This window comes from Saimiri boliviensis, chromosome 4 (genome assembly GCF_048565385.1).
Source record: "Saimiri boliviensis isolate mSaiBol1 chromosome 4, mSaiBol1.pri, whole genome shotgun sequence".
Lineage (NCBI taxonomy): Eukaryota > Metazoa > Chordata > Mammalia > Primates > Cebidae > Saimiri > Saimiri boliviensis.
In genome coordinates this window covers 40,818,703-40,838,948 of record NC_133452.1, presented here as the reverse complement: position 1 = coordinate 40,838,948, position 20,246 = coordinate 40,818,703, and the positions used below count along the sequence as shown (strand labels likewise).

The following is a 20,246-nucleotide window of genomic DNA, read 5'->3' as shown; positions in this document are numbered from 1 at the left end:
AAACAGTATGGAGGGTAGAAATAGAATTACTATATGATCCAACAATTCCACTTCTGGGAATATGCCCCAAATAATTCAAATCAGGGCCCTGAAACGATATTTGTACATCGCTGTCATAGTAGCATTATTTCCAATGGTCAAAAGTTGGGAGCAACCTGAATATTGACAGATGAATAGATAAATAAAATGTTATACATGTATACAATGGAATATTATTCAGTCTTTAAAAGAGAGGAAATTCTGACACATGCTACCATATGAATGTACCTTGAGGACATTCTGCTAAGTGAAATATACCAGTCACAAAACGACAAATACTGTTATAATTCTACTTACCTAAAGAAGTCAGAAACAGAAAGTATAATGGTGGTTACCAGGGGCTGCAGGGAGAGAGGAATGAGGAGTTATTATTTAATGAGTACCGAGTTTGTTTTGCAAAATGAAAAGCATTCTAGATGTGAATGTTGGTGACAGTTGCACAATAATGGGAAGGTACTTAATACTACTGAACTGTATGCATGGTAGCTCATTCCTGTAGTCCCAGCTACTCGGGAGGCTGAGGCAGGAGAATTGCTTGAACCCAGGAGGTGGAGGTTGCAGTGAGCTGAGATCATGCCATTGTACTCCAGCCCGGGTAACAAGAGCGAAACTCTGTCTTACAAAAAAAAAAAAAAAAAAAAAAAGTTTGCAATGATGAATTTTATGTTATATGTATTTTACAATAGTTTAAAATAATTCAAAAATAACATCCTCACTGCCAGTGCTCTATACAGAGAAAACCACTGTCTTTATTCTTTAGGTATGCATTTACATGGACACAAATTCTCACATGGCAATATATGGATTATTCTTTGATTTATTTTGTTTTTTGCGTAATTACCATCTTAATTCACATCTTGTTCTGCATGTCCGGCAATGTCTCAGTCATGCTATGAGAAATGGAGCAGGGAAACGTCCTGAGCCTAAACTGAATCGCCATTTTGTTCTCTTCTCTGCTACATTCTTTGTGATTCTATACCATTGGACTGGGACTCTCCACTGGTCCTTCACCAATGAGCCATTCTGACAGAATATTTCACCAGATCTAGGATTTCTACATAGTGCTTCTCACATTTCAATATTTATTTGACTAAAATTTTGTTTTCTTTGAACATTGTATGCTTTTTTCCTTTTTCTTTTCATCACCTACATGGGGAGGTAGAGTGGTGGCCTTCAAAGGTGAAACTGCATCTTTCAACAACAACTCTCAGTTTTCTTAGCTTTGAGTCTGTTCTTAACTTCTTTAAAAAAAAAAAAAAAAAAAAACAAAAAACAACTCTTGGCCGGGCACGGTGGCTCACGCCTGTAATCCCAGCACTTTGGGAGGCTGAGGTGAGCGGATCACGAGGTCAGGAGTTCAAGATCAATCTTGCCAACATAGTAAAACCGTCTCTACTAAAAATACAAAGAATTAGCTGGGTGTGGTGGTGAGTCCCTGTAATCCCAACTACTCTGCCTCCCAGATTCAAGCGAGGCAGATTCAAGCAACCTCTGCCTCCCCGGTTCAAGTGAGGCAGGAGAATCACTTGAACCGGGGAGGCAGAGGTTGCAGTGAGCCAAGATCATGTTATTGCACTCCAGTGCAACAGTGTGAGACTCTGTCTCAAAATGAAGACAAAAACATAAACGAAAACAAAACAAAAACTCTTTGGTCATGGTGGCAATAGAGGTTAGGGTATGAATTCCGACTCCTCTCGTTTAGGCCTCTGTTCTTGAGATATGGTCAGTTTATTGCTTCAAGGATCAGAACACATCATATCCCAAATTTATAATCCCCAGAGGTAACTCAGATATTTATCATTCTTTAATAATAATGTGATTTGTTCTCAACATTTAAAGTGAATACAAGTTGAAGAACTGGAAAGAAAAATTTTAAAACTCTAATGCTTTAATAAGCTCCCAAGCTGCTGATGGCTCTAACCTTTCTGTTTCTTTTGTCAACATATAAAAATTCAGATTAACAGTTAAATACTCCAGATCTAGCTATTATTTAACACTAATATTATGTCTTGGTTAACGGAAGACATCATAGACCATAGTTTGAATTTTTATGCTCATTTTTTAGTATTGGTAATCCTCCTTCTGAGATAAATTCAGGAAATCTGATGTTTCTCCTCAGCCCTTTTGAAATAAAGACTTTTCCAATTAGAAATATTTAATGTAGTGTTAAAGCTCAGAGTTGAAAGGGTGTTTTAGTATTCATCAGACACAATGTTCTAGTATTATTGGTAAGATCGTGAAACAAATTCTAGTACACTTCAGCTCTGCTAACAAAGATAAAATAGAGGATAAAGTAGGTACTTGCTGAATCTTATTAAGGTTGACATCCAGTTTGAATACATTCTTCCTCTAAGCTATGGTTTTGGGTACAAATCATCGAGCAGGCACACAGTAACGAAGCTGAGGGCTGCTGGACATAAAGATCTGGTGGATTCTAAAGGACTGGGAATGAACTATGGCTACTGAAATGAAGTGTGAAATGGGATCCATAGCCAAAATGTGTCTTTGACTGATAAAATAAAGCATTTCCTGGTCAACACACCACTCTTGCTCCTCTCTTCTCATTCCTCCAGAACAGTAGCCTTCAAACTTTTTTCTTGACAAGAAATGCACTCAAATTGGGCAATTTCTCTCTTTCTAACACACATACACATACATGCGTGATAAAAATGTCATAAGATGTCTTAAAGAAATACTTAGACATTTTACATTCAGTGAACTCCACTATTTCTATTTTATATTACTTTTTAAATGCTGGTTTTGACCTATTAAACTGACTTCAAGATCCACTAATAAATGATAATAACAATTTCAAAAATAGTCTTCATAATGTTTCATTTTTATATATTTGACTTCATTTGAATAATTGAATGTATGTTGATTGTGTAATTCACGGGTTCCCAACCCCTGGGCCACAAACTGGTTCCAGGAGTTGGGGACCTGTGCATTTCACCAGTTGGTGGCCTGTTAGGAACTGGGCTGCACAGTAGGAAGTAGTGGTGGGTGAGTGAGTGAAGTTTCATCTGTGTTTACAGCACTCTACGTCACTTGCATTACCATCTGAGCTCCGCCTCCTGTCAGATCGGCAGCGGCATTAGAATCTCAGAGGAGTGCAAACCCTACTGTGAACTGCACATGTAAGGGATCTAGGTTGTGTGCTCCTTATGAGGATCTAATGTCTGATGATCTGCCACTGTTTCTCATCATCCCTAGATGGGACCATCTAGTTGCAGGAAAACAAGCCCAGGGCTTGCCCTGATTCCACATTAGGGTGAGTTGTATAATGATTTCATTATATATGACAATGTAACGATAATAGAAATAAAGTTCACAATAAGTGTAATGCACTTAAATCATTCCCAAACCATCCCCTAAACCCCGGTCTGTGGAAAAATTGTCTTCCACAAAACTGGCCCCTGGTGCCAAAAATGTTGGGAACCACTGATATAATGAATTAGTTCAAATTTACCTACATAGATAGTAAAAAAACAATGTCTCTGCAAGCTGAAAACTTTGTTCAAAAAATATACTTGAAAACCTTCATAAAGGATTTCACTCATTAATTCTTTACTAAAAATTCCCATCTGTGCATGTGAAGGCAAAGATAATAGAAATCTCTCCTTAAAAATGGCAAAACTGTTTTAATGCCTTCCAGAAGATCATCTTTATGTGCTTCTTAATTGTTCTACTGGAAATCAAGTTTTCATGTGTATTTTTACATGGTGAATTTCTAGGAATGAGATACAATAACTGTAGGATATTTAAACATAAGGCACCTAAAGAATTCAAAATTCACAACTATCACCAATTTCATCCTTAAAAAGTAGTGTTCTTTCTTCCTGAAGAAATTTTCAAATTCTTATCTGAATTATTTCTATCATTAGTAGTTTATCTTTGTTTTCCCCAGAAATGTGAAGCTAGTAAAATTAGATCAACATTCTTCCTGTTGACTCAAGAATAGGATAAGGTCAATCTAACGATATGAAATCTGCAGTCTCATCTAGGCCTATAGATTTAAATATTACTTCTATGTTAGTGACTTCAAAATCCTTATTTACATATTTGACCACCTCTGTGAGTGAGCTCCATCTCTAATTTTCTATCTCCTTTGGATATCCTTACTCAGATATTCCTGCCAGAATTTACAGCTTAACGTGGCTTAAACTTATCAGCTAAACATTCTCACTTTGAAGTATCCCATTCTCTCCACAGACCTCACCCACCTCCATCAATTTTTTCCCCTGCTATTTCCAATTTTTTGCTGAGAGTCCCATCAGTCTCAAGGCATAAACTATTAGATTCCTACTAGATCCTTTTCTTTCTTCCCATTATTATATCAATGAACAAGGTCTTGATTCTATTTCTTTTTTTGTCACAATTCATTTTTATTAACAGAAAATAAACACTTATTCCAGTTTCAAAGTTGTTATACTTGAAGTTGCTAATTTAAAAAATGAATTTTAAATAATCACTTAACAATCTTCCTTTGACTAAGACAAAGAAATGTGTCTTTTTTTAAAAAAAGTATTCAGCACCATTTGTTCATAGGTCTTTCAGAATTTGTCCTTAAAGTTTCTGCAACTTTCCTGTCTGTAAAGTACAGGAATTACTGAGCTACACTGTAAAGCTTCTCTGGGACAGGCAATGGGGAGCTAAGCAGTCATCATTAAAGGAATCAATGTACATTGAGCATAGTGACTTGGACTACACAACAATCCCTTCCCCTCTATGGTAGCTCAAGAGAGACACGCTTCTAAGCACTGAGGTATGAGGAGTCTCAGATTGTTATTTGCTGTTAGAATTGGTCTTCCTAGCCAATAACAGTAATTCTCTGGCACAGATGCTATTGATCCTTAATGTCCTGTGATTTTAGGAAATAGTTTGGATTTAGTTCAATTTATTCAGAAATCAAACATGTTTAATTAGGTTGACTACTCTAGTAGGGTAAGGGTATGCTGGTTTAGTATCTTTATTATATATATATACATAATGTGTAGGTAAATCAGAATGGTATATTATTTAAACCAATATCTGTTTTAACAAAACGTTTATAACTAAAAACAGCTGATGAAACTAAATCTAAAGGTATGACAAAGAAGACTCAGCTCTGTTGCTTAAAGAACTTTTAAAAAGCATGTGCCCATAAAGCCATTCAAGGAAAGGAAAGGAAGCCCCCTTCTCCTCATTCTTACTATAGAATTCCTGATGGGGCTGGGCCAGAAATGAGCACTTCCAAATATTTCAGAGAAGTCCAAAGTGTTAAAAAGTCTTTTATGCAATAGAATGTCTTTCTGCATCAGTGAATAGTAATGCTCATCAGAATTTCCTAATAACACAAAAGCAAAGCCAAGTCTATATATCTGATCAGATGTCAAAGTAATGGGAGGTGGACTGTCACGTCAACCTTAGTCAGAGCTGCTGGTGGCTGCTTCTTATACATGTTCACCAATTTGAGTAAAGTGGACTTGGTGAGAGAATAATGTCTGATGACCGGGGCATTTCTTTACAAACAGATAAGGGAGAAGGGGAGGTAATACAGGGACGCTCAGAAGGAGTTGATGAAGCCCATATATGCATTCAAGAAGCCCATGGGATCCTCTAGCCTTGGGTAGTGGCTAATGTGGTCATCCAGAATGGACACTGTGGACCTCCGCAGCGTTTTCCTGTACAGCTCCAAAAACTCTGGTTAGGGATTTACAGGATCCGATGGTCCATAGAAAAAATGAGTAGGAGTAGTTACAGAGGCAAGAGCTCCCACCCAGCGCCTTCTGAACTTCTTCCTCTGATTGATGTACTGGAAGAGACTGTGGATGACTCAGTTCCTGTCCTTGACCACACGCCCACAGCTCACTCTCAGAGGCCCAAAGACTGGGGTGAGAACTCCGAGCGAGTACAAAGAAGTTCATCAGTCGTGTGAGCATGGGTGACGGCACACCTCTGTCTCTGAGCAGCTTTTGGAGGAGTGGAGTGGACTCAGGAAAGATACCTCCATTTGACAGAGACTCTTTACGGTAAGCCGACCAGATCAATTCTGCTTGTAGCTGTAGGGAAGCTTCTGAGCAACAGTATCTCCATCATCATGAGACAGAAGGTTGATCCTGCTGTTCTGGAGCCCCAGATGCCACAAAAGCGCTTCTACGATGCTGGCCTGCTCAGATACGGAACAGTGATGCGGTCTCGGTTTGTCACTGAAGACAAAGCCAAAGAAATCAAGGGCAATCCCCCGATGAAACGTCAAGGTCAAACCTTCCCAAGTCTTGTACCAATCTTAGCTGGATGTTGGAAAACCGTGTAAAAGCACAGCTGTCCCCGGACTTCCAAACACACCCACAGAAGATACGCACTCCCTTGTAAGTGAAACACGTGCCTCAAGACTTCCGTGAGCGAAGGGCAGGGGAGCGCTGAGGGGGTGGGGTGCGCGGGCGCGCAGCAAGCAGGGGCGAGGCCAGCAGCCCACCCGGACGCACCCCTCCCTCGTGCTGCGGGGTCGATCCCGGCGCCGCCCAGCGGCCGCGTTAGCCCTTGCAGCGGTGAAGCGCCGCAGGCAGTGCGGGCGCACCACAGCCGGGGCGGGGCGGAGCGGGGCGGCGCCACTCTGCGGGCGCTTGCGGGGCGCGGGTGCCGCAGAGGAAGTGCCGGGGTGCGCTGGCTGCCGGGGCCTCTGTTTCTGAGGTATTTCCTCTATTTTCCGATTTCTTTTCGTTCCTGCCGCGTACACTCTCATTGACTGAACGATTGCAATCTCCTCTTGAGGGGACTGAACTACTCATCGATATTTCCAGTCATTCGAGCATATAGTAGGATTGCATTTGCTCACCCCGGAAGTTAGGCATAGACAGTCAATGAAATGTGAACGGGACTGACATGTGTTACTCTGAGATTGAGTACGAGTTTTACAAGCCAGGGCATAATTCACCATACTATAGAGACAGATGATCTACCAGATGGATGCCTAAGTGTAGAATATATAGATCAGTTTCCCCCACCCTTCACACATGGGCCCAAAATGTACATGGAGCAGGAGCAAGAAATACGTCCTTGCTGTCTTCGTTAGTTTAATCCACAGACTTTGGAGTCTGTAGTCATACAGCATCCTAGCCTGTCCTGACTGATACGATCCCTTAACCCATCTCTCTACTCAAAGTCTCTTCTTCCTATGATTATTCTACATCACTGCCATGTTAACCTTCCGCAAGTAGAAGTCTCATTATATACATTTCTTATGAAAATCTTTAAGTATTTCCCTGTTATCTTCTCTGCCTTTCAAGACCATCACAGTGTGCATCTCGACTTCCTTTTAAAACACCGCCAGTTTCTCTACATGTACACACACCACACTTTCTAACTCATTCGCTTTTCTGTTCCTGTGATTCTGGGATGCTCTCTGCTAGTCATGTTTAAGTGCTACCTGTTCTTAAGTAACAGCTCAAATGCCAGTATCTCTATGAGGCTTTTTCTGGATCTCTACATAAAAGGGACAAGAAACACCTTCCTCCCAAAGGAACAAAGAATGGTGATTACTTACAGGTAAGCCAGATTTTGGCAACTGGACCATTTCTGTCTTAACAAATATGGCTAACCAGTCTCTATAGCTTACAAATATTCATAAATTCTCCAAACAAAAGAAATTTATTGTAAAGAATACAGGTAAAGAAAAGTTCTGTGAAATTGTTTAAAAAATAAGGAAATAAATGAATTCCCAAAGGACTCTGAGTCTTTACTGTAGTTCTCATCACACTTTGCAGTGGCCGTTTCTAGCACTTTTTAGGCAGTAAGTGGTCTTCTTTCACTTCTTTATTATTGAAAATTCTTTTGCATAATGCCTAGTAAATATCTTAATGTTGAATATCTGAATGAAAATGAACGAATGAATGAAATTAAGTTTACATTTTATTTTAAAACTACCACTTTTTTCTTCAGCAGTCACAACAATGAGGCAAATGATGCCAATAAAATAGTTCTTAAGTTAAAAAAACATAGATATCTGAGAAATGAACTGAGAAAAGGAGAAATCATTACAGGACATGAATGGTACAGGAGAATGGTGCATATCAAAGTGTGAACTCTGGGTCACAACTTGCGGGATCAATAAAGACTCAAAGTCCTTTGGGAATTCATTTATTTACTTATTTTTTAAACAATTTCACAGAATTCTTCTTTACCTGTGTTCTTTACAATAAATTTCTTTTGTTTGGAGAATTTATGAATACTTTGTAAGCTAAAGACTGGTTAGCTATATTTGTTAAGACAGAAATGGTCCAATTGCCAAAATCTAGCTTACTTGTAAGTAATCACCATTCTTTGTTCCTTTGTTCCTTTGGGAGGAAGGTGTTTCTTGTCCCTTTTATGTAGAGATCCAGAAAAAGCCTCATAGAGATATCAGCATTTTTTTTTGGATATTTGTTAGTATAGAAACACAACTGATTTTCATATGTTGATTTTGTTTCTTGCAGCTTTATTGAATTTCTTTAATAGTTTCTAATAGCACTTTAGATAGAGTTTAGGGCTTCCTATATATAAAATCATGTCATCTGCAAACAGAGATAATTTACCTTCTTCTTTTCCAATTCAGATGAATATGATTTCTTTTTCTTTTTTCTTTCTTTTTTTTTTTTTTGCCTAATTGCTCCGGCTAGTACTCATAGTACTCCGCTGATTGGGAGTAGTTAAGAGTGGACACCTGATAAAGTTAGGCTTTATTTTCCCCACCCAAATCTCATCTTCATTTGTAACTCCCATAAGCTCCATAATCTCCACATGTCAAAGGAGACCAGGTGAAGGTAATTGAATCAAGGGGGCAGTTTCCCCCATGCTGTTCTCGTGATAGTGAGTTCTCACGAGGTCTGATGGTTTTATAAGGAATTCCCCTTCACTTGGCAGTTCTCCTTCTTGCTGCCTTGTGAACAAGTGCCTTGCTTCCCTTTTGCCTTCTGCCATGATTGTAAGTTTCCTGAGCTCTCCCCAGCGGTACTGAACTGTGAGTCAATTAAACCTTTTTCCTTTATGAATTATCCAGTTTTGGGCAGTTCTTTATAGCAGTGTGAAAACAAACTACTACATCTCCCTCATCTTATTCCTAATCTCAGAAGCTTTCAACTTTTCACCATTCATTATGATATTAGCTGTGGACTTATCATATATGTCCTTTATTATGCTCAGATACATTCTTTCTATACCTAATTTGTTGGGAGCTTTTATCGTGATGGGATGTTGAATTTTATCAAATGCTTTTTCTAAGATGACAATATGATTTTCATCCTTTATTCTGTGAAGGTGGTGTAGAGTAATGTCCCTTTATGTATGGGGGGTACATTCCAAGACCCCTCGTGGATGCCTGAAACTGTAGATTTTACTGAAACCTACATATAGTATGCTTTTTATTATACGTATATATCTATGAAAAAGAAGGAAGACCATCTGCTTTGAGTAACCCTTGGTTTTTGAGCTATGACAATGTTGATGGTTGGATGCCAGGAGCACATAGTGCCAGTGTCTAACAGGTGTGTTGTGATACAGTTTGGATACCCTGGACAAAGGAATGATTGACCTCCTGGGTGGGAGGAAACAGAACAGTTTAAGATTTCATCCTGCTACTCAGAACAGTGCACAATTCAAAACCTATGAATTGTTTTTCTTAAAATTTCCATTTAATATTTTCAGACTATGATTGAGTATAGGCAACTGAAACCATAGAAAGGGAAACCAAGCATAAGTGAGAATACTATATCACTTTTATTGACTCATGTGTGTTGAATTATCCATTTATTCCAGGGATAAATACCTCTTACTTATGGTGAATGTTCCTTTTGATTAGCTTTTGAATTTTATTTGCTAGTATTTTTATGAGGATTTTTATATCTGTGTTCATCAGAGATACTGCCCTGTAATTTTCTTTATTTGTAGTGTCCTTATCTGGCTTTGGCATTGTATAATAGTGACCTCATAAAATGAGATTGGAAGTGTCTCCTTCAAGTGTCTGATCTTGAACTTTTCTTTATTGGGAAATTTTTAAATTTCTGATTTATTCTCTTTATTTATTAGCAGGTACTCATTACACAAATTTGTTCAGATTTTCTATTTCTTCATGACTCGGTAGATTCTATGTGTCTAGCTTTATCAGTTTATTCGAGGTTATTGTATTTGTTGGTATATGATTCTTCATAGCAGTCTCTATAATCCTTTTTTAAATTTCTGTTGCAATATCTCCTCTTTAATTTGTAATTTTATTTAGTTGAATCATCATTCCTTTTTTCTTAGTTTGGCTGAAGGTTTGTCAATTTTGTTTACCTTTAAAAAGCAACTATTAGTTATATTGATATTTTCTATTGTCTTTCTAGTAACTGTTTCATGTATTTATGCTCCAATATTTATTATTTCCTTCCTTTTCTATCTATCTTTGTCTTAGATTTTTTTCTATTTCTTTGAGGCATAAAGTTAAGTTGTTCATTTGAGATTTTTTTGCCTTAATATAGGCATTTATCATTGTAAACTTCCCTCTTCGAACATCTTTTGCTGTATTTCAGAAGTTTTGGTATGTTGTATTATTATTTTCACTTGTCTCAAGATACTTTTGTTTTCTCTTTGGATTTCTTCTTTGACCCACAGGCCATTTGGGAGTGTGTTGCTTAGTTTCCATATGTCTGTGTTGGGATTAATATTTCTTACTTTTTAGCCAGGCTGCCTGTATTGTAATTACAATTTCACCACTTGCAAGATATTTAGCTTGAGGTAAGCCATTTAAACTCTTAGTGCCTGAGTTCCCTTACTAGTAACAATGAGGGCAATGGCGATATTAACAATAATAATAATAAGAGTATCTACCTCCCTGACTGATTGTGAAGATGAAATGAAATAGTAGAAAGTAGTTAGAATAGTTCACAGTATACAGTATTTATTCTTATTACGTAGAACTAATGTTTTGTGAGGCCCTTACAGTGCTAGACACTATTTGCATTAATTATTTTATATGATCTCATCACAGCTTTATAAAAAAAGTTTTTATTGTCCCATGTTTACATGGAGTGGCTACAGGAGTTACTTTCAGCCACCAGTTAGTATATGGAGAAGCTGCAATGCAAACATAAGGTTTTTTTTTTTTTTTATCCAGCACAAGAACTTAAGCACTTTACTATATTTGTCTCACCTGTTGACAATGAACTCAATGCCTAGATCCCATGAGGGAAGGGTGAAAGCATTGGGTGTTAAAATGTGCAACTCATACTTCTCAGAGGATGGCCTTCTAGAAGTATTCTTTCTCTTACTTATGTTTTGTTCATTTAGCTTGTTTTTGATTCTTTGTAGACATCAGTTTGTAATTTCTTGGTTACCACAAGAAATGAAGGGAAGGTCCTGGGAGTACCAACATTTAAGAGTGATCAAAAGAATGAAAGCCAGCAAAAGGGATAGAATTCTATCATCTTAACTCCCAAACCTACTCTATGTTGATAGTCTTAATCTTAGTTAATGATTTATGGTGCTTGATCCAAAAACCTCACCATGACCTCATTCATTTCCCTCTTTCTGCACTGTTGTTGCTCTTCAGAGACAAAACTTCAATACTTCTCACTTAGACTTTCACTACTGATTTCTAACTCATCTTTTTGCTGCTAGCTTTCTCTTATTTTGTGTAGTTCTCCAGATTACCATAAGCTGGAGTGAATTTCCCAAAAAATCAAAGGTTCTGCAACTTTTAATTTCTCTTCAATTCTAACTCAGGTTCCACATGCTCATCACTTAGTCTAGAAGAGCTTTCCTCCACAATTTTGCTTGGTAAACACTTTTTCATCCTTTAAGACTCAACACAATTATTGCCTTTTCATGAAAATGGACATTTTTCAATCCTCTTGATATTAACAGTTTTTTGTTCTTGTGTCAGTGATAGACCTTGTCATATGTATACAGTTTATCCTGGAGGGAAGCACCACAAGATCAAGAATTTCCCTTTTTTTCCCCTTGTAGTATCCCAGTGCTTGAGACATAGTAGCCATTCAACAAATACATGTTGAATGAAAGAATGAATTTATAACATATTTACCTTCACTTGCTTGGAGTTTCATAAGGACTGCAACAGCTTCAAATTCATATACTTTCTTTTAGCTTAACAAAATATTTGACACATAGTACAAAAGTTAAATATAATAAATAAAAGATTAATTCCATGGATATTTTTTAAAGAGTCAGAAAAGATATTAGTATCCAGGAATTCCACCCAAAGATGGAAGATGGATGGTTATAAGTAGATAAGCAGAGTCCAAAATGTAAGGTCATTTTCAATGGCAGAGAAGAACAGGAGAGTCAATAAGAAGCAAACACTCAAAGAGCTTGAGTAGAGAGTGGAGTAGGCATCTCTTCATTATCTTATTGGCTGATATCTGCTTCTTGCTAAATAATTAGCTTAAGCATTACCTCCTCTAAGAAAAAAGAATGTCTCCTAGGCAGAGTAAGCTGCCTTTCCTGGTTCTCCCTGAGTGCTCTGAGTAAGCCCCACCATTGCCTTCTAGGAAGACTTTCTTACTTCTTTCTTGCCTACTCCAATCTGATCCCTTCACTTCCTTCAGAGTGATGATCCAAAAGTTTGGGTCCAAATGTGACCCCAAAGTTTACAGTGGTCTACCACGATTCCTATACTTAAAAAAAAAGACCAGAAAAAGCTCTGTCATTCTTGGCTCATCATAATTTTGCTACAATTTTTCAAGTTACGTTTTGTTCATAATGGAGTGTTCCGGGTTTCATAAATGTGTTCACTTCCTTCCACTGATTTAAAAATCCCTTATCACCAAGTCTTCCTACTACTTACTTCACCTCCACTGACTCTACTGAATTTTCAAACTGCAATTCGAATATGACTTCCTTAGGGGAGTCTCATCGGACTGTCTCCCTTGACCACCATGCCCCACCCAGCAACTAGATTACATCCCTTTATTGAGGGTATTATTGTTTCAGTGTAATTGCAATTATAATTATTGGCCAATTGAATGAGTTGATTAGTGTTCCTTCCTTCTTTATTGTGAGCTTTAAGAGGGCAAGGACTATTTCTGTTTTTCTTACCATTTTTTTCTCTTTAGTGCTTCCACATTGTCTGGTACATTGCAGACACCTAATAAATATTTGTTGGAAGGAATGAATATTTAGTGAGAGAATAAATGGGTAATGCATTCATGAATGAATAAAGATCATATCACATTTTTGTGGTAAATATTTTGTTTACCTCTAATGGCTGAAACAAAGAGTTCCATATCCTGAAATAATGACATGAAAGCCAAGGAATGAAAGGTTTGATAAGGCTGGGCATGGTAGCTCACACCTGTGATCCCAGCACTTCTGGAGCCCAAGGTGAGAGGATTGCTTGAGCCCAGAAGTTCAAGACCAGCCTGGGCAGCAAGACACCTTGTCTCCACAAAAAAAAGAAACAAAATTAGCTGAGTGTGGTGGTGCACACCTGTAGTCCTACCTACTCGGAAGGCTGAAGTGAGAGGATTGCATGAGCCCAGAATTTCCAGGCTACAGCATGCTGAGATCACACCACTGTACTCCAGGCTGGGTGATAGAGCAAGATGCTGTCTCAAAAAAATTTTTTTTAAATAAGAAAGTTTTGATATGCAGAATATTAGTTTAATTATGAATGAGAAGAGATGTACAGCATTTGTAGGGGTACAGAACCATATATTCCATAAAGGAAGAAGTTAAGAACAGTGACATGGAATAAGCATGGGGCTTTAAATAACTTCTCTGAACAAAGGGTGTTCTTTGATAAATAGCTGAGAAAACAAAATAAGGCTTGCTGGAGTGAAGCAAGTCAACGGAAAGCTTTCACAGTTAGGAGGAGCATTTAGACTAAATGACTTTATTTCAAACATTCAACAAACACTGACTGATTGTCTGTTGGTTACCAGCCATATAATATTAGGTGCTAGGGAAATAGAGGTGTAGAATGAGGTGTGGGAGTTTCATTGTGGCTCTTGGAAAGGAAAATACGTATTCAAAATTTGTGTTAGAAGGGTTAATCTGAAGGCTTTTGAAAATGGATCTGGGATAGGGAGGAGGTTTGTTGAATGAATAAATCAATTAATCCAATTAATTCAATAAATTAAAAGTGATTTTAGTGAGTATTCTATGAACCCTCAATTAGTTTGATTCCCTTGACTGTGAAATTTAACTTTGTATTTCACTAATTCTTTGCTTCTCTTACATTCAGTTAAAAATATTTTTAAAATATAATTTTTAAGGTTCAGAAACAAAAATTAAATGACATTCTGGAAAAATAGATGTACTAGAACTAAAAAAATAAAAAACAATGGAGATGGTAAATGTATAAGTGAGAAATATGATAATGATTTTCATTAACAAGATGCACCATTAAATGTATTCTCATGTAGTTCAAATTAATTTTATTCTCTGTGCCCAGCGTATTGTTATCTACAGATGGTGGTTTTTCAAATGCACTGTGCAGTTAGAGGTCATCATATAACCCACAAAGACCTCCATCACTGAGAGGTTCGGAGGTAGAAGATGAAGGGGGACAAAGTTGGCCTCCATTAATCTAAGCTTGAAAAAAGGATCTTTAGAGAACAGTGTCTAAATTTAGCTATGTTCAAAATGCTCCACCACAAAAGAGCAGCAAAAAGCAATCTCATTAAAACAGGCTCAGAAAACAATTCCAAGATATATGAGTAAAAGTAAACCAAACAACGGAAGCACAAATAGTATGACCTTCTCTTGACTTCCGCTTGCAGAGCTCTACTTATTCAAGTTCTGTTTTGAACATTAAGCTTTTTCACAGCCATAACTTTTGTGGTTTTTCAATCATCCTATCTACTATATTTCCCCTTTCATTTTTTTATTGAGTTCCTTTAGGAGAAATTTGAAGAAAAAAAAAACTTTATAAATTGAGGTTTTTACTCAAGAGCTTTTAAAATAACAGTATACCACCAAATCATTAAAAAAGTGTTCTTTTGTCAGTTAAGTTACTGTTTATTGAAATTTCATTGAAGACTAGAGAAATCTCTTTCTTCCAGTCGAGCTCAAAAGGAAAAGCAAAAAAAAAAAAAAAAAAAAAAAAGATGGACAGAAGCCAGAAATGCTGAATAAATTAGCGTTCTTTTTATTTACTTTTTAAAACTATGAATTGGCTTATTTAAATAGATTCTAAAAGTATTTGTATGTGGGTTGAACACTGTTGTCATGGAGATTAAAACATTTTTGTTGTTGTGTACACTGGAGATGGCAGTTTTCGTTTAGTTGATGCTTCTGTAGAATAAAAAAAAGTTTAGCTGAGAAAGATAGGTCTTAATGGAATTGTTAATATGTAGTCTTATTTTGGATGACATTTTAAAATCACTTACATATTTAATCTGTGTATCATAAAGCATCCCGGACAATTATCAGTTCCATTGGTAGCTGTCTCAGTTGCAGTTCAGCCTTAAGTACTTACCAAATGGAACTCATTTGGGGTGTCAGGGGTAACTGAAAGGTGTGGGAGCTGAGGAATTGTTTGAGAGCCTGTGGGCAGTGTGTCTGCTCCAATCATAGTCTCAGTGAGGAAGAGCACCATCTGTGCAAGATTTTCTCAGATGTCCTCTACAGGACTCTCATTGTCATCAGTTCTATGTGCTCTAAAATCATTGCTTTTTCTTTTTTATTTTAAACATAAGCTATTTTTTAAAGACATGTAGGTTTTATTTCTGTGTGACCGAAAACTCTATCTTGGGCAAGTTCTACTTTTTGGAATTAACACTTACTTCTTTTGTGGTCTTGTGCATATATATATATATATATATATATATATATATGTATATGTATATGTATATGTATATGTATATATATATATGCACACACACAAGACTGTCTCTCTCTGTTTGTATATATACATATATGTATGTATATATACACAGAGAGAATGTGTGTGTATATAGATATACACACACAGAGAGAGGAAGAATCAGTCTTGCTCTCTTAACCAGCTGGAGTGCAGTAGTGAAGTTATGGTTCACCACTGGAGCCTCCACTTCCCAGTGGAGCATCTCCATGCTGGGACTACCAGCATGCACCACCACCCTCAGTTAGTTATTGTACTTTTTTTTTTTTTTTTTTTTTTTTTGGAGAGACAGAGTTTTGCTGTGTTGCCCAAACTGGTCTCAAACTCCTGGGCCTCCAGCAATTTTCCTGACTTGGTTTCTCAATATGCTAGGATTATAGATGTGAGCCACCTTGCCCAACCATCATACATATATTTTTGAAAATGATATAGAAACAATGAGACTTTTCTAAGTTTTTTTCTGCTTGCTAACTTATCAGAGAAAACTAATGGAAGTAATATTAAAAAGAAATCAACCAAATGTTATTCATGGATAATGTACAAGAAAACAGCAAAGTTATTTGGCACAAATGAAGAAGATAAGAAAACAAATATCGAGCTTTGTTAGAATACCATGATAGACCTTTCGTATAGGAGGTATCTTGTTGAGAAAGAGCAACTCTCATTAATAAAGATTTAGAGGGATCACTTATAAAATGTATTTATGGCAGCAAGCTCATTAGGTACATACGTATGAGGAAATCAAGATCTGAAAAGATTTTCAAAGGTTAGAATGATACATCTATTACAATGCAATTAACAGCCATATACTCTGTTGGAGATTTGGTCTCCAAAACTTAATGATCTAATACTATGTAGGAACTAACATGTATAACATTAGGGGATTTAGTGGACAGAAAGTTCATTAGCTGTTGGTATTGTGACTGAATGAGGAAAATGCCAAAAGGATCTTTAACAATCTGAATAGACATGGTTTCTTAAAGAGTAGTCTATGGTTCACCTGAGTGCAAATCACCAAGGATGCTGCAAATGCACAGTCAAGGTTCCCTGCCTAGATTAAAATAAATTAATTTTAGACTTGGGTTTAGATATTTACATTTTTATCAGGACTTCCTATGTTCACCCCAAAGTTTGCAAAATGCTCATCTCACATAGGAAAGGTGATAGGCCCGATCCATCTTCTGTTTACTAGGTTAAATCTGGAAAATGCAAACCTCAGGTGCCAGACTTCAGAGGGATATAGAAAAGCAATTACCTGTTGTGTTAGTCCATTCTTGCATTGCTATAAATACCCAAGACTGGATAATTTCTAAAGAAAAGACGATTAAGTGGCTCTAGGTTCTACAGGATGTACAGGAAGCACAACAGTATCTGCCTCTGGGGAGACCTCAGGAAGCTTCCAATCACGGCAGAAGATTAAGGTGGAGCAGGCATATCATATGGTGTAAACAGAAGCAAGGGTATGGGAGGAAGCGCTACATACTAGAAAAGCTCTCCTGAGAACTCACTACCATGAGGGCAGTTCCAAGGGGAATGACACCAAACCACTCATGAGAAATCTGCCTCCATTATCAAATCATCTCCCACCAGGCCCCTCCCCTAACATTGGAGATTACATTTCAATACAAGATATGGGTAGGGTTACACATCCAAACTATATCACTTCTGGAGAAAAAATGGAGGTTGCTGTGAAAGTGCGTTACATCATGGCATTTGAGGAATGGCTGGGGTGATGGCAAACATTTATCATATAGAAGAGCAGGCTCAGAAAATATGTACCAGTTGTTTTCAAATATATCTGTAAGAAGAAGTATAGTCATGAGTATGTCTCACTTGCCTAAACATTTTGATTAAAACTGCATTTTAATAGATTTAATTACGCCTTTTTCCTCCGATGACCATCTGTTAAAATTTTCAAAACCTAGACCTATGAAAAAAATTGCCAGTAAGATGCATTTGTTGCACCAAATTTCCCAGTTCTGAACTTTTAAATCAGTATCGTTGCCATTGGACTCACTCACCAGCTTGCCTGCTAATCCATCTGACCTGTGTCGATCAAATACAGCAGGGAGTGAAGAACAGCTGCTTTTCTTATTTCATTCTCCTATCTGTCATAAAATCTAGGTGCAGTAACTGAAGATAGGCATTTTACCAAGAGCAGTTATTTCAATAGCTTGAACTTAAATACCAGCTTATTTTTCACAAAATAAAAGTAATATTTAGTATAAGCTTCAATAGTGGCATGTACATGAAATATTTGGGCTTGGTGACTTTTAAGTTGTGGTTGCTTTTTAAATGACTTCTCTGGATGTTTGAGGACTTTGTCTATGTACATTTGTGTATTTTGCACTTGTGGTAGGAAGAATCTAAGATGACCGCCAAAATTTGCAACCTCTGGCGTACACATCCTTTATGATCCTCTCCTGTTGAGTTTGATTGGAACCTGTGAATATGATGGGACATCATTCCCATGATTAGGTAACATTTGACAACAAAGTAGATTGAATTCGGATTTAACTCAGGTCCCTAATTAGTTTTCTTCGAGCTACTCCAAAGGAAGATTATCCTGAGGGCACCCAACGTAATCAAATCAAAACTAAAAGAATGTCTAGGACTCAGGGAGCTTTTCCTGATCTTGAAGAAGCAAACAATCATTTTGTGAGAGGGCCATATAGCTAGAAGCTCAGGAGGCCTCTGGAAGCTGAGAGCAGCCTGCACTGAGAAACAGCAAGAAAGCACAGCTGAGTTAACATGGAGACTGTAGCGTCTCTGCTGCCTTCCGAGACCCCTAGCAGAGGACCTGTCTATACTGTGACTAACCCCTGTCGACAGGAACTGTGATGATCAGTGAATGTTGTTTTAAGTCACTAAGTTTGTGATAATTTATTATGTAGCAATAGAAACCAAATATATGAAGATTACAAAGCAATACAGTTGCTCCTCAATTGACAATAGCGTTATGTTCTGATAAACTCATTCTAAGTTGAAGATATCTTAAGCTTAATTGCATTTAACACACCTACCTACTGAACATCATAGTTTAGCCTAGCCTATCTTTAATGTACTCAGAACACTCAAGTTAGGCCACAGTTGGAACAAAATTACCTGGAAACACAGCACATGGTAGAGTACTGGTGGTTCACCCTCATGAACATGTGGCAGACTGGGATCCTTAGCCAGCTGCTTCTGTCCAGCGTCACAGAGAGAAATGTGCTGCATATCACTAGCCTGGAAAAAGATCAAAATTCGCAATTTGAAGTATGGTTTATATTGATTACGTATTGCTTTGGCACCATCACAAAATCAAAAAATAACAAGTTGAACTATCGTAAATCAAGGACTATCTGTACCGCCAAACAGCCTATTACTCAAATCCTCAACTTTTTCTCTTCAATGCATGCGACCTCTATTTATATAGTCAATACTTCTTGATTTGAAAAAGAATTGGATGATCATAGAATTGAAAAGTGTGAATGATTATACTCATTCTTTCTTTTTCTTTATCTGCAAACAAGCATCCAGTTGGAACATAGCTTAATTTTCCGTTCTCAGGTTGTAAATTGCTGAAACTTGATGTTTTCTTATTGATGATTCTCTGCTATTTGATGAGTAGGTCTCATTGAACATCACAATTAAACTGCTTAAGAAAGTCGAGGGATATACTGTTTAAGCAAAGGAAAAATGGTAAATGAAATGATAATTTATATTTTTCCCAATTCATGGCCATAGAATATTAATTTAGGGGTCTGCACTTGTAACTTGTTAATTGTTTGACATCTAGCTAGAAAGTAAAGTGTTATACCACAGATAGCTTTTCTAAGTGCAAACACATCACCTTGTTTATTCATTTGTTCACTACTTTTTAATTAGGTATTCTGTACCAAATGGTATGCCAGAGATGAGGATACAAAGATAAAATAGAACCTTTTAGTACGGTGTAAAGAAAGAAACATAAAGAAATAAGCGTGCTAAAGTATTTTAACTACCAAGTTTGTGCATTTACTTCTATATGCTTCATTTGGATTTTCTGAGGCTTCAACATTTTCCATATTTAAGACTAACTTCAAGGGTCAGCACTTTCATGAAAATTGCTATTTATGTTTCAATCTATAAGAAGAGTAAAATAAACAATGAAATATAATGACATTGAAAAGTACTTTCAATGTACTGCTGAGTGTAAAAATCCACATTCTTAAATTGTATATTCAGTGTGATCCCAATTTTATAATTCTACTCTCAATCCATATATGTGAATATAATACATAAGAACGAGGCTGGAAGTAATGCAATCATGAGGTTAACAAGTTTTATCTTTGATGAGATTGTGTGTGGTTTTTAAAAATTATATTTATTCTACATAATAAGCATGTATTACTTTTATAACCTGAGAGAT

General features: G+C 37.0%; 1 protein-coding gene and 1 pseudogene across 7 annotated transcripts in view; one reads left to right on the top strand and one right to left on the bottom strand.

The window, feature by feature from the left end:
- Nucleotides 1-20,246, top strand: part of LAMA2 (laminin subunit alpha 2) — a 625,652-nt gene that overhangs the window by 35,282 nt on the left and 570,124 nt on the right. The window lies entirely within an intron of this gene.
- On the bottom strand, nucleotides 5,554-6,763 carry LOC104652086 (mesoderm-specific transcript homolog protein pseudogene; annotated as a pseudogene).